The sequence below is a fragment of the Neovison vison genome, chromosome 3, assembly GCF_020171115.1.
Source record: "Neovison vison isolate M4711 chromosome 3, ASM_NN_V1, whole genome shotgun sequence".
NCBI classification, from domain to species: domain Eukaryota; kingdom Metazoa; phylum Chordata; class Mammalia; order Carnivora; family Mustelidae; genus Neogale; species Neogale vison.
In genome coordinates this window covers 218821662-218835200 of record NC_058093.1, presented here as the reverse complement: position 1 = coordinate 218835200, position 13539 = coordinate 218821662, and the positions used below count along the sequence as shown (strand labels likewise).

Below are 13539 nucleotides of genomic sequence, written 5' to 3'. Positions count from 1 at the left end.
AAATATTTTACTTTTCTTCTTTGAAGCTGTAATTTTGAGTATATTAGAGTTTTAGATTACTTAGAAATTATTTAATTTGTAATCTTGGTGTGAAAGAAAAAACGTGGTATAGTTTAGTTTTTATTACCATGCTGTGAAAGTTTAATGAGGTTTTTGTCAAGAAGAAATCTATAGGGGTGCCTGGGTGGTTCAGTCATTCAGTGTCTGCCTTGCATTTGCCGTTCTGGGATTGAGCCAGCATCGGGCTCTCTGCTCAGTGGAAAGCCTGCTTCTCCTCTTCCCCTGCTTGTATTCTTTCTCTCACTCTGTCTCTCTCTGTGGAAAAAATAAAATCTCAAAAAAGAAAAAAAAAAGAAGTCTCTAGCAGTGCCCGGATCTCTCAGTCTGTTAAGCAGCCGCCTTCGGCTCGTGATCCCAGCATCCTGAGGCTGATTGAGCCCCACTTGGGCTCCCTGCTCAGAGGGGGCGGGGGTATGCTTCTCTCTCTCCCTCTGCCCCTCCCCTCTGCTCATGCTCTCTTTCTCTCAAATAAATCTATAAAACTTCAAAAACTAAATTTTGTCTCAGCATGCAATATCCAATAGGAGTTATCTTGTATTCAGTTAATATAGGACATAGTAAATGGGATGATTTGTATTTGAGTTATTAGTAATGCCCTAACTTGTTGTTTAAAAAAACAATCTGGTATACATTATTTATGATTTTATTAGGGAAATCAGGCCGAATATGTGGATCATCTGATTTTGTTATTCAGGACTCTTGGTTGCTGGTGACAAACTGAATGAGAGCTTAAGTAAAAGAAGGTATGGCTTTATTGGCAGGATACTGGAGCAGTTCATATAATTGAAGAACTGTGACAGCCAGATAGAGGACTTGGAATTGGGGGTACAGTGTCTTAATTATTCTAGTTTGGCATCTTGCTGGTCTTTGCTGTGATTTCTCTCAGGCTTCTCTTGGCTCATGGTGAAGAGAGTCTCTTCTTCCTTTTGGTGACTCAGTAATATTTTCCACTGTGCCCCTTCACCAAAAGAAATAGTAATATTTCCATTTATTAAGTAGTTTGGACCAAACAGCTTAAGTATTTATTTCCTAATAGTTTAGCTACTTGAAAAACTAATATATATGATTTGAAAGAAAACATTTTAATTTTAATATGTGTGCCTTTTGGGTACTATACAAATTCTCAAACCTTGGAATCAGATATTCCAGCTTTTTTTCCTTTTTGGCACTGATTTTTATATGATACTTGGGTTTTATCAAGCAGCTTGCCTAAAACCCCCGTTTCTTAAGTATTGAAAGGAATTTTTTTGAGCTACTTTTGAAATTATGAATGACGTCAGATCATTGTTTGTGTGGTTCACAAACGTCAGTTACTGCTATTTCCCTCAAGAAACTTAAGATTCCCTTAGTGCCCCTGTGAATTTACTGTGGTACCCTCAAGGTGCCTTAGCACACAGCTTAGAAACCATGATTCTAGAAGAAGAGGAGGGATTTTTTTTTTTTTTTTTAAAGTAATCTCTATGCCCAGTGTGGAGATTGGGCTCAAGACCCTGAGATAGAGAGTTGCATGTTTACCTACTGAGCCAGCCAAGTGCAAAAGGAGAAAGATTCTGTTTTTCTTCTTGGATCATGTGGTTGTAGGCTATAATTTGGTCAACCTGGGGGGGATCGATATTCACCCACTCCTCTGCTTACAAGAGCATGGTATTCCATTGTATGGGTATATCAATTTACCTATTTACACTTGTTTCAAAATCGCAGGGCATAAATTAACATCTTGTGTATCTGTGTCTATTTTCATAGCACAGAGCCTGTTAAGTCTCATCTAATACTTACACTATAAAAAACTTATGGATTTGAAAGCATGATATTTGTGATTACATAATTATCTGGGTAATTGAGAATCAAAGACCTAAATTTAAGAGCTAAGACTGTAACTATAATACTCTTTCTGAGGAGGAAGCCTGATGCAGGGCTCGATTCCAGAACCCAGAGATCATGACCTTAGATGCTTAACCTAGTGAGCCACCCAGGAGCCCCTGCTTAAAACATCCTTAACAGTTGGTCTCAGTTGCCCATTAATATGAGGTTGTCCTTGTAGTGATAGCGTTTTCTCTCCCTGTTCTTGTTGTCACTGTAAAACAAAAACAAGAACCAGCATTATTAAAAAAAAGAAAATTGGCTTTGTTTTTTCTAAGTACCATGCCCAGTATTATTACAATTGCTTTCTGGTGCTATAGAGTTAGCTATTCATGTGGATGCAGTACCATTCAGATTCTTTGCCAGTTATCAGAAATTGTTATATATATATACAATTGAAAAATTATATTGGCTTCAAGTTGGAACTATGTAGTCTCATCGATTTGTGAACCTGTCTGCTCTTCCTTTGTTAATTCAGGAAAAGTTGAGAAAAGGACAGAGAAGGAATTCAGTTTTCAGGGGAGAAGCAAAATTATTACACAAGGAATGGAATGTAAAAAGGATTTTCTAAGAATGGCTTGATCATAAGAACTCCTGCTTTTATATGATGGCTTCAAAGAAGTCAAAGAGGATTAAAGCCACTTCCCTCTTGCTGTCACTTTTATATTCCATATCCTTGTCTTGAAGCAGTGTTTTTTATCTTTACAAAAACCATTATTTTATACATATGTGGCATTATTTTTTTTTCAAAAGTGACATTTTTATTAATACCAGTTCAGGACTGATATTGCAGCTATTACCAAGTTCTTAGTCACTTCAAGAAGTCTTTATGTGTTAGTCAGACAACATTATGCCATTAATTATGATCATGTATTACCTATTTTTAGCTTAATGTTGGAACATGAAAGTAGAGAGCACCTCACCTATAGCATTATTACCTATAGCTATTTAATTGTTCATGAGAAAATTTTTCATGATTTATCCCCAACCTTTAAAGATAGATAAATATTATTTCATTAACTAATCAAAGCATTTTGAGTAGCTCTTGAGGGAACTTGCAGACTATGTGTGTTTTTTTTTTTTTTTAAAGATTTTATTTATTTATTTGACAGAGAGAAATCACAAGTAGATGGAGAGGCAGGCAGAGAGAGAGGGAAGCAGGCTTCCTGCTCAGCAGAGAGCCCTATGCAGGACTCGATCCCAGGACCCTGAGATCATGACCTGAGCCGAAGGCGGCGGCTTAACCCACTGAGCCACCCAGGCGCCCGACTATGTGTGTTTTGAGGGAGACAGAGAAAGAGGGAAGGAGGGAGAAGAATTTGGAAAAGGTGGAGAAGTAGAATTTGGTAAAAGATAATAAATGCTAAATCATGTGTACCTGCAAAAATGCAGTAAAAGCTTAGTGGTCTAAAATACTGGAAGAGCTCTGATGATCTGTTTCGTAGTAAAAAGTCCAGTCTGTGTATAGGGAACAACATAAACAATGGCAAGGAATTTGGAATGAATATAGAATGTCCTAGAGGGGAAGAGTAAGACCCTCATTTGAGGCAGACCTGGTTGTTTGAGAGAAAAGGGCCTCATTTGGGGAAGACCTTATTGTTGAGGTGGATGCACTAGATCTTGACAACTATAATGATTGGTATCCTGAGAGTTCATGTGTTGATTGTGTGTAAAGAATAGCAGTTAATTTTGCTTGGCTCACTCAGTTAAGTGATTCTTCTGAAGTGTCAAATGGCTACTAGAATTTTTGCTTCAGAAAATCACATACTACTTTTTTATTTTGAACTTTGAAAGTTTATAATGCATATGAAAGTTAAAATGCATATTGGAAATAAGGCCGTTACAAGGCCTTATTCTATATGAAGACAGGCAGGTAGAATTGTTGGATTTATGGTAAAAACTAGAATATAGAGGTTTTAAATGGACATGGGTGCTAAATAGAAGGCCATGGTTTATTTCTTGTATTTACCTAAATTATGGTTTGTTTGTTTTTTTAAATTCAGAAGGTAGTTATTGAGCATGTTTCTTGTCCTTGTCAGAATTCATTTGATTTGAAGATACTTGTGCAGTAACTCTTCTAATGTTATCTCCATTTTACAGATGAGGAAACTTCATGAACTTCCCAGACTGACACAAGTAAGTTTATAGTCAAAATTCCTATCTAGAATAGTCTGATTCTAGAATCTGTGATCTTACCTAATAAGCTATATTGTAGTGTCTCTCAATAATGCATAGTGTAAGGTCATTGGGTTCCATTGTTAAGTAGTAAAATGACGTTACATATGAAATCATAATCTGTCTAGTAGAACATACAGAAATGTAAATAATCATAATGACATTTGGTATTATAAAATATAGCTATATTTATATTGAAAGTGCACATGAACTCTGCAGGGAGGCTTTCACAGTGAAAGCTTTGTTTTCAAGGAAGAATTGAAGGATACATAGTATTTAACCAGATAGTTAAAGCAGTATGAGTAAATTAGGCGGAAGTAATAGCAGTGACAAAAACTCATGGATGGAAAATTTGAAAGCACCTTCAAGTTGTTCGTTTTGGATATAATGTCATAGGGGCATATTTTTTTGAGCAAGGATGTTTTAGTGGAACTTCTATTGATCGGATTGGATTTGTCAGATGATGTTAAAAGAACCAGTTTTTTTGTGACTTCATTTGTAACTGGTGGTTTTGTTTCTTAGGTAACTAAGGTCTACATAAGTTTAATTCAAATGTTTGAGAATCAGTTAGCTAGACCAAATAGTGTTGATACTAATTTCATGGAATGGAAATATGGAAATTGAGCATTTCAGGAAGAGCAGTAGGAGATGGCATCAGATTTTTTTATTGGAAATGGTCAAATGATTGCTAGCCTTGAAGTCCTAGGCCTACCGAGATTTTCAGTGGAGTATTAAGAAAGAAGGAATGGTGCGGGGAGGGGATGGAGGCTGATGATAGATTTTTGTTAAGGATATGTAGAGTTAGGATATGAGCTCCAGTGACAGTTCAGGGAAGACCCTGTACCCTGTGGTACTGGGCTAGTAATAGTCTCTGGAGTTGGGGAAGGTGTGGGAACTCTGGTGGTAGCAGAAACCTTAGGTTTATCTTTTGTGTGGGGGAAGGACGAGACGCTGTTGTTACATGTGGCCCTGGTCAGGTCTGCTTATGAATGGGTTCAGACTTTTAATGACTTGAAAAGATGTCTTATGAAGAAAAATGAGAGAATAAAGCATTTTGAAGAAAGATAGTTGTGTAATAATTTCTATATATGAAGGATTTATAGTAGCATATCTTATCACCTAGACCTCTCATTAATACATTACCTGCATGATTTTTTTCAACATCTGTATGCTAAATGGGAATGCATCTTAGAATCAGTGGCATGTTATAGTTGAATTGGAATTTTTTTCTTAGAGGTGTGTAAGTTTAATAGTGTGCTTTGAATTTAATGGCATCAGAGTCAAGGAAATTTTTTTCAGTGCAGAATTTTTTCCGTGCATAAATACATTTTTTAAAAGTATTCATATTCCATTTAAGTCATCTCAAATATCCTAATGGCCTGTATACCACTTAATGAAAACACTGGTAATTGAAAATATAACTGTATGCTGTAGAATGTAGGGTTTGGGTTAAATATTGAGGGTGTAAATCAATAGAAAAGAAAAAAGATAAGCTCTAAGGTCCTCTGTTTCTTTTCATTTTAGCATATGTAAGTGGCCTGATTGAAAACAGTGGTACACAATGGGTTGTTTAGTCATAGGCCTTCTGTTTACCAAAGAGTTATGTAAACACATTATTCTTTCTGCCTTTTTGAGACATTGGTGCCTCTGACTATTTTCAGGTTGGAAAATGCAAGAAACTGAGTGGTGCTGATGGACCTTGGAGGTGTGATGTTATTTTTAATAGTTATGTCCACACGCTTATTGGAAACGAGAATTTGAATTATTTGTGTAAATTGTTTTTTCCTTTTTAAAGATTTTTTTTATGTATTTGACAGAAAGTGACACAGTGAGAGAGGGAACACAAACAAGGGGGAATGGGAGATGGAGAAGCAGGCTTCCCACAGAGTGGGGAGCCCGATATGGGACTCAATCCCAGGACCCTGAGATCATGACCTGAGCCGAAGGCGGATGCTTAATGACTGAGCCACCCAGGCGCCCGGATTGTTTTTTTCATGTTGAATTGAATAGTACTTAAGTTTGTGATATATAAGCAATATACTTGGAATATTCCATAATTTGTACAGAATAGGTTTAGAGTAGGTTGTATGTTTGAGAAGTTTTTCATCTTGTTTCGGAGAATATTTTACCTATATTTTAATATGTTTAGTATAAATAGAAGTTGTTTAGGCCAGTATGCTTTTTTTATTACTCCCTGTTCCCCATTAATGGGTTAAACAAAATGATAGTTTAAGGATTTTTGTCTTCAGTATGAACCCATGACTTGAGTTTTTAGAGTGGTTGTTTTAATTGTAGTTACTTAAAACCAAAAAGGGAGAAATCTCTTTAGCTTAAGAGCTCATTTCTTATTAGTCTGGAGTACTTTGGCCCTCCTCTTGTTTAAAGCATGTCAATGATGGGGTGCCTTGGTGGCTTAGTGGGTTAAGCCTCTGCTTTTGGCTCAGGGCATGATCCTCAGGGTCCTGAGATTGAGCCCCTCATCGGGCTCTCTGCTTAGCAGGGAGCCTGCTTCCCTCCCTCTCTCTGCCTGGCTCTCTGCCTACTTGTGATCTCTCTCTCTCTCTCTCTCTCTCTGTCAAATAAATAAATAAAATCCTTTAAAAAAATGTTGATGAATTCTACTTTTTGACTTTAGCTGAAAGGTTTTTTCTTCTTTTATTTAGTTGGATGGCAGTGACATGTTGCTCTCTGTTTACATGAGATAAATGTTACTAGTTTAAAACTGTGGGACTTGGGGCACCTGGGTGGCTCGGTGGGTTAAAGCCTCTGCCTTCAGCTCTGGTCATGATCCCAGGGTCCCGGGATTGAGCATTAGGCTCTCTGCTCAGCGGGGAGCCTGTTTCCCTTCCTCTCTGTCTCTGCCTACCTCTCTGCCTGCTTGTGATCTCTGTCTATCAAATAAATAAATAAAAATCTTTTTTTTTTTTTTAAAGATTTTATTTATTTATTTGACAGAGAGAGATCACAAGCAGGCAGAGAGGCAGGCAGAGAGAGAGAAGGAAGCAGGCTCCCTGCTGAGCAGAGAGCCCGATGCGGGACTCGATCCCAGGACTCTGAGATCATGACCTGAGCCGAAGGCAGCGGCTTAACCCACTGAGCCACCCAGGCGCCCAATAAATAAAAATCTTAAAAAAAATTGTGGGTCTTTCTCTGGGGGTTCTGTTGAAAATTCTTAAAAGGATGGTCTTAAGAAGATGGTGTTCTGGTCAAACAATTTCTGGTCTTTTGGCTATTTAGTAATTGAGAACGGCTTCAAAAGGGTAGGTATTTGGGGCACCTGGGTGGCTTAGTGGGTTAAAACCTCTGCCTTTGGCTCAGGTCATGATCTCAGGATCCTGGGATCGAGCCCCGAGTAGGGCTGTCTGCTCGGCGGGGAGCCTGTTTCGTCCTCTCTCTCTCTCTCTCTCTCCCTGCCTCTGTGCCTACTTGTGATCTCTGTCTGGTAAGTAAATAAATAAAATCTTAAAAAAAGGGGGGGGTAGGTGTTTGACCTTGCCATTTAAAACACAGCCTGCGTTGTAGTGTGTGGTTACTGGAGGTTGTTTGGGTTTTTATTGGCTTGCCTTCAAAAATATGAGTAGCCCCCTACCTAATTGCCAGAATATTAATTTTAACTAGGCTAGTAGAAGAGTAGATTCTTTTCATTGCACATAACCTTTATAATTTGAATTTTGTTTCTCTCCTCTTGGGTGTACCTTTTGGCTAGCGGGAATTGGACAGTTTTTAATTGTGAATACAGCAGCTAAAAATTCAAACCTGTTTCTTCATTAAGTTGTATGCCTAAAAGATGGATTTGCATTTTCATTCAGCTTTCTGTTTTTTTGTCCATTTTTTTAAAAAGATTTTCTTTCTGTATTAGTTTGAGAGAGATCATACATGAGTCAGGGGAGGGGCAGGGGGAAAGGGAGAAGCAGACTCCCCACTGAACAAGGAGCCCACCTTAGGGCTCCTTCCCAGGGCCCTGAGATCATGACCTGAGCCCAAGGCAGATGCTTAACTGACTGAGCCACCCAGGCACTCCTTGCTCCTTATCCATTTTGATGTTCGTTACTCTACATAAAACTGAGTGGAAAGAACCAGAGCTTTGGACAGTCTGTTTAGAGACTGGGAGAGGAATATTAACATTCCTAAATATAATATTAATATACTAATAAGCAATACGCAGATTAGCTGGGTTTGGAATACTGATTAGGTTTGTTTGTTTGTTTGTTTTTTTAAGAATGTAGTTTACTACATTTTTCCTGGAATTGGCGTTAAACATCTCAAGTACTTAAGCAAAACAGGAAAATCATGCTCATTTACACAGGGGCACACTGTTGAGTTCCCATGGTAAATTGACCTTCAAATTACGTTGTTTGTCTTTCTAGAAAAGAAACTTCTTATGCAGCTGTGAGTGGGGAGGATTGGTGTAAAATGGGTGGGGTTTGGAGGTTATGTTTTTGTTCCTTTAGGGCAGGGCCCTGAGGAAAGCATATTAGAATAAGATGGGTAAATCTGCAAGTTTCAAAATGAAATTGGTGTGTTGAATTTTGCCTGTGTTTTAGTTGCCTTTTTTTAAATTGCATTTTTGGGGGACGCCTGGGTGGCTCGGTGGGTTAAGCCTCTGCCTTCAGCTCTGGTCATGATCCCAGGGTTCTGGGATCGAGTCCCACATCGGGCTCCTTGCTCGGCAGGGAGCCTGCTTCACCCTCTGCCTCTGCCTGTACTCTCTCTCTCTCTCTCTCTAACTAATAAATAAATAAAATCTTTAAAAAAAAATAAATTGCATTTTTGGTTTTTGCTGCCTGTCTCATTTGATTAGTTTTCTTTCTTTCTTTCTTTCTTTCTTTCTTTCTTTTTTTTTTGAAGGTTTTATTTATTTATTTGACAGACAGAGATCACAAGCAGGCAGAGAGGCAGGCAGAGGTCGGGGCGGTGTTGGGGGGCAGGGAGCAGCCTCCCGGCTGAGCAGGGAGTCCGATGTGGGGCTTGATCCCAAGACCCTGAGATCATGACTTGAGCTGAAGGCAGAGACTTGAACCCACTAAGCTACCTAGGCACCTCTAGTTTTTTTTTTTTCTGTTGAGTATGTAACAAACAGGAATTGATAATTTAAGCATTTATTTATTTATTTTCAAATATTTTATTTATTTATTTGACAGAGAGAGACAGCCACAGAGGGAACACAAGCAAGAGAAGTGGGAGAGGGAGAAGCAGGCTTTCTGCCGAGCAGGGAGCCTGATTTGGGGCTCCATCCCAGGACCCTGGGATCACGACTTGAACCAAGGGCAGAAGCTTAACGACTGAGCCACCAGGTGCCCTGTAGCTTTTAAAAACTTTTTGAGACCCTATTATTAAAACTGCTTATCTTCATAGGGATTGGTCATTTAGGTGTTTTGTCCCAAAAAATGCCCTTAAAATTTTATTCTTTGGACAAATGGAAGCAGGGACGGAGTCTATAATCTCATGCTAAGAGAGAATCATATAATATGTTAAGGGGGAAATTATAATTAAGAAAATTTAAATTTCTGTGAGGAGCTGTAGATCAAAAATCAGGAATGTTTTTCTCTTTCTTTTTCTTTTTTTTTTTAAATAGGACATTGACCTATGCAGTGCCAGTGAGAGCTCTGACATGGGGGCAAGGGGGGGGAGAAGAAAGGAGAGGTGCAAGAGGAAACAAAGTTAACTTCCTTCGTCTTTATCAGAGGTTAACTGGGAGCAAGTAGCTGGACATTAATATGTGTGTAGGAATTTGCCTTATGTTAAATCTCAAAGGTAGACCTCAGAACTAGTCAAAGAGAAATCAGGAAACATTTTTCCGACACGGTGGCCAGTCTTTCTGATCTTTCTGTAGTGATTATAAATATTGAACTACCTCCGGCACTTAGATAAAATGATCTGCTTGGCTTTAAAAATACAGTTAATTTCTAGTGATTTGAATACCTGGATTTCCTATCCTCTTAACATCCGAGATTTAAGTATTTCTTCTGTTTTCTGTTAAATTATAAGGGTTTTTGTCTTTCTTAGGAGGTGGGGAATGTTTCATTGAAGGTGATGAACTTAAATGCTGCCTTATAAAATTAAATTCTTAATTTCAGGAATAAAATGCCTACCATGTGATTTCTGTCTCATGGAGGACATGGAGTCAGAAAATTACATTATAAATTATACATAGACATTTCTTAGAGTACTATTAGTAATAGATCTGAGTAGTATGAAGTGAATGTGTTCTGTTACAGAAGTCATTATAAAGAGTAAGCCAGAACACTAAAAAATCTTTGCATTCTTAAAATTATTTGATTTTTACCCTTTTTTAGGAAATAGTATGTGATCCATGGTTTTTCTTTATTTTTAAGATTATTTTAGAGATAGAGCCTGTGAATTTGGGGCAGGGCAGAGGGAGCAACCTTTAAGCAGACTCCCACGGAGCACTGAGCCAAGGTGGGGTTCGATCTTCTGACCCATGAGGTAATGACCTGAGGTGAAACCAAGAGTTGGTTATTCAACCAACTGAGCCACTCAGGGGCCACTGTGATCCGTGGTTTTAATCTTTTCTGGTCATTATCAGAAAATATCTTCACCAAGACATCATGTTAGGATTTATGTTCCCCCCTCCTTGCCTACCCTGTTGTATAAGGATTAAGTTTAAAAGGAAAATACGGGGTGCCTGGGTGGCTCAGTGATTTAATGTCTCTGCCTTTAGCTCAGGTCATGGTCCCAGGGTCCTGGGATTGAGCTCAGCAGGGAGCCTGCTTCCCCCTCTCTCTGCCTGTCTCTCTGCCTACTTGTGATCTCTGACAAATAAATAAATAAAATCTTAAAAAAAAATAAAAAAGGAAAATACTTGTATATTAAATGATTTTTAAAAAGGTACAAATCAAAAAAAAAAAAAAGGTACAAATCAGGGGTACCCTGGTGGCTCAGTCGGTTGGGCATCTGCCTTTGGCTCAGGTTATAATCCTGGGGTCTTAGGATCAAGTCCCACGTGGGCTCCCTGCTCATCAGGGAGCCTGCTTCTCACCACCCACCCCCTCTCCCCGCACCCCCTTCCCCCCTGCCCCCGGCTGCTCGTGCTCTCCCTCTTCCTTCCCACTCAAATGTTTAAAAAAATAAAGATACAAATCACATTTGCTAAAATTGGTTTGATCATAGTTAATCTTTTCTGAGAACATGGTTGGGGCTTTCTTTTGCCGACTTGAGATGGGAAAAGCAGTAACGTTCATCTGAAGTGCAACTGAACTTTGTCTAAAAATGCTAGAGCATAATTTCTTGCTTTTGATTTCTCACATTTGAGGTCCACTTTTGGAAAAGCAACTGTCAGTGTTTCAGCCACTTAAATGACACCCAGTGATTTTAAGTATTGATTACTAACCCAACTGTTTGAAATTCTGTGTATTGCAGAGCCTCCTTTGTGGAATATATGCAGAATTTATCCCACCTTTAATCCCCCCATTCCCATATATATACATACATGCATACAAGCATACATTCATATGCCTATGTATGTAGAATATAGAATGAACCACACTCTGTACCACTAGTGTAGTCACAGATTATACAAGATTGATCTTTGGTGGTTATCTGTTGAAACAGAGCTTTTTTGTTATTTTGAACATTATCTTAAGTGTTGCTGGCTCAAGAGACTTATTACCAGTGAAAGGCTCTTGATACAGAAATGTGATTGCAACATGGAGTTTAAGTGACAGTTTCTGGCAACTTACTGGGTTTTTTTCAAGGAGAAGATGGTTGTTTTTTGGTTAGGAAATGATAATATTTTAGCTGCTTATCTGTGCTCTACAGCTGGCAGAGAAATGCACATAGATCATGAATTTGCATCTGGATCTCTCAAAACTCACAGACATTACTTAGTGTTTCTAAAGGGGTAGAAAAGACATGTAGAGTCAGTTTCTTCGTCTTTCTCATCATCTTGTTTAGCAATTTCACCGAACAAGGTAACCGACACAATTTTATATTTACTTTTCTTTTTATCTTTTTCAAAGCATAGACCTAATAGGTAGGGGAGAAAAGTAACACTGAGGACATTCAGCCATGTGAGAATAGTACAGTTGACACAAAAATTGCAGCTTCTGGACAAACCGTAAGAGACTCTTAATCTCACGAAACAAACTGAAGATTGCTGGGGGGGGTGTGGAAGTCGGGATAGGGTGGCTGGGTTATAGACATTGTAGGGGGGGAGCTATGGTGAGTGCTGTGTGAAATATGTAAGCCTGATGATGTACCCCTGGGGCAAATAATGCATTATATGTTAATTTTAAAAAATTGCAGCTCCCTTTAAGGATAGGAACTTTGTTTTGTTCATATCTGCATCAATCCCTAGTGCCTAGAATTGTGCCTACCACTCCCAAATATTTGTCAAATAAATGAACCTTCACAGTGAATTTGCCATGATAGGTGAATGCAGGCATGCTTTTTGAATTCTTTGTTTCTTTTTTTATTTATGGTTGACTTCAGCGGCAAAGGTTTTAGAAAACCTGAGGTTTGCAATTCTATTTAAGGAATAAGACCAAGCCATAGTAGGGTTTTTTTTTTGTTTGTTTGTTTGTTTGTTTTTTAAGAGAGATTTTATTTATTTATTTGACAGAGAGAGAGATCACAAGTAGGCAGAGAGGAAGGCAGAGAGAGGGGGGAAGCAGGCTCCCTGACTAGCAGAGAGCCCGATGTGGGTCTCAATCCCAGGACCCTGATATGACCTGACCCGCAAGGCAGAGGCTTTACCTGCAGAGCCACCCAGGGGCCCCAGAGCCATAGTAGTTTTACTCAGCTGGTAAGTGCTGGTGTTTAAATCATCTCTCCACCATGGAATATAATCCCACCCAGCATGCAGGGTGCTAGTATAGGAAGGTTATACCATCCATCAGATATTTGAAAAGTTATTAGGAAAGTTATAAGGAATCATGAAGAAACTGTAAAAACTTGCCTTAACTAGTAGCAGTTGGAAAGCCACTTAACAGTTAACATCTCTGAATTATTTTATGTTGCCTCCACACTTAAATTTTGCTGTAAATCTGTTTCTTAATACGCAGTACATGTCTAAGAAAAAGCATTTCTTTGACATCCAGTGAAAATAAAAGATTCCTTTAAAATTATTCAGTGTTGCCTTCTCAAAGTTTTCAACTCTTAATTACCCAGCATTTGAAAGTGAGACAGGAATATGTAAAATAGTCCTTTTTTTTTTTTAAAGTTAAAATGTACACTAGCTAAAAAAGTGCTGCTTTAGGGGCACCTGGGTGGCTCAGTGGGTTAAAGCCTCTGCCTTCGGCTCAGGTCATGATCCCAGGGTCCTGGGATCAAGCCCCACATCGGGCTCTTGGCTCCGCAGGGAGCCTGCTTCCTCCTCTCTCCCTGCCTGCCTCTCTTGCCTACTTGTAATCTCTGTCTGTCAAATAAATAAATAAAATCTTTAAAAAAAAAAAAAAAAGTGCTGCTTTAGCCACCTGTGCCTAA

At 38.7% G+C, this 13539-nt stretch overlaps 1 protein-coding gene across 10 annotated transcripts in view; it reads left to right on the top strand.

The window, feature by feature from the left end:
* MTMR3 (myotubularin related protein 3) overlaps window positions 1-13539 on the top strand; it is a 140424-nt gene that overhangs the window by 61153 nt on the left and 65732 nt on the right. For 6 of the 10 annotated variants that reach the window (XM_044243939.1, XM_044243947.1, XM_044243946.1 and 3 more), the window contains one exon: window positions 4021-4056. The exons of 2 other annotated variants lie outside the window; for them this stretch is intronic. The gene's annotated coding sequence lies outside the window, so the exon portion shown is untranslated. Of the gene's footprint in view, window positions 1-4020; window positions 4057-5776; window positions 5801-9363; window positions 9390-13539 lie in introns of those variants that run through there. 2 more of the 10 variants (XM_044243940.1, XM_044243944.1) reach the window with 2 other exon arrangements.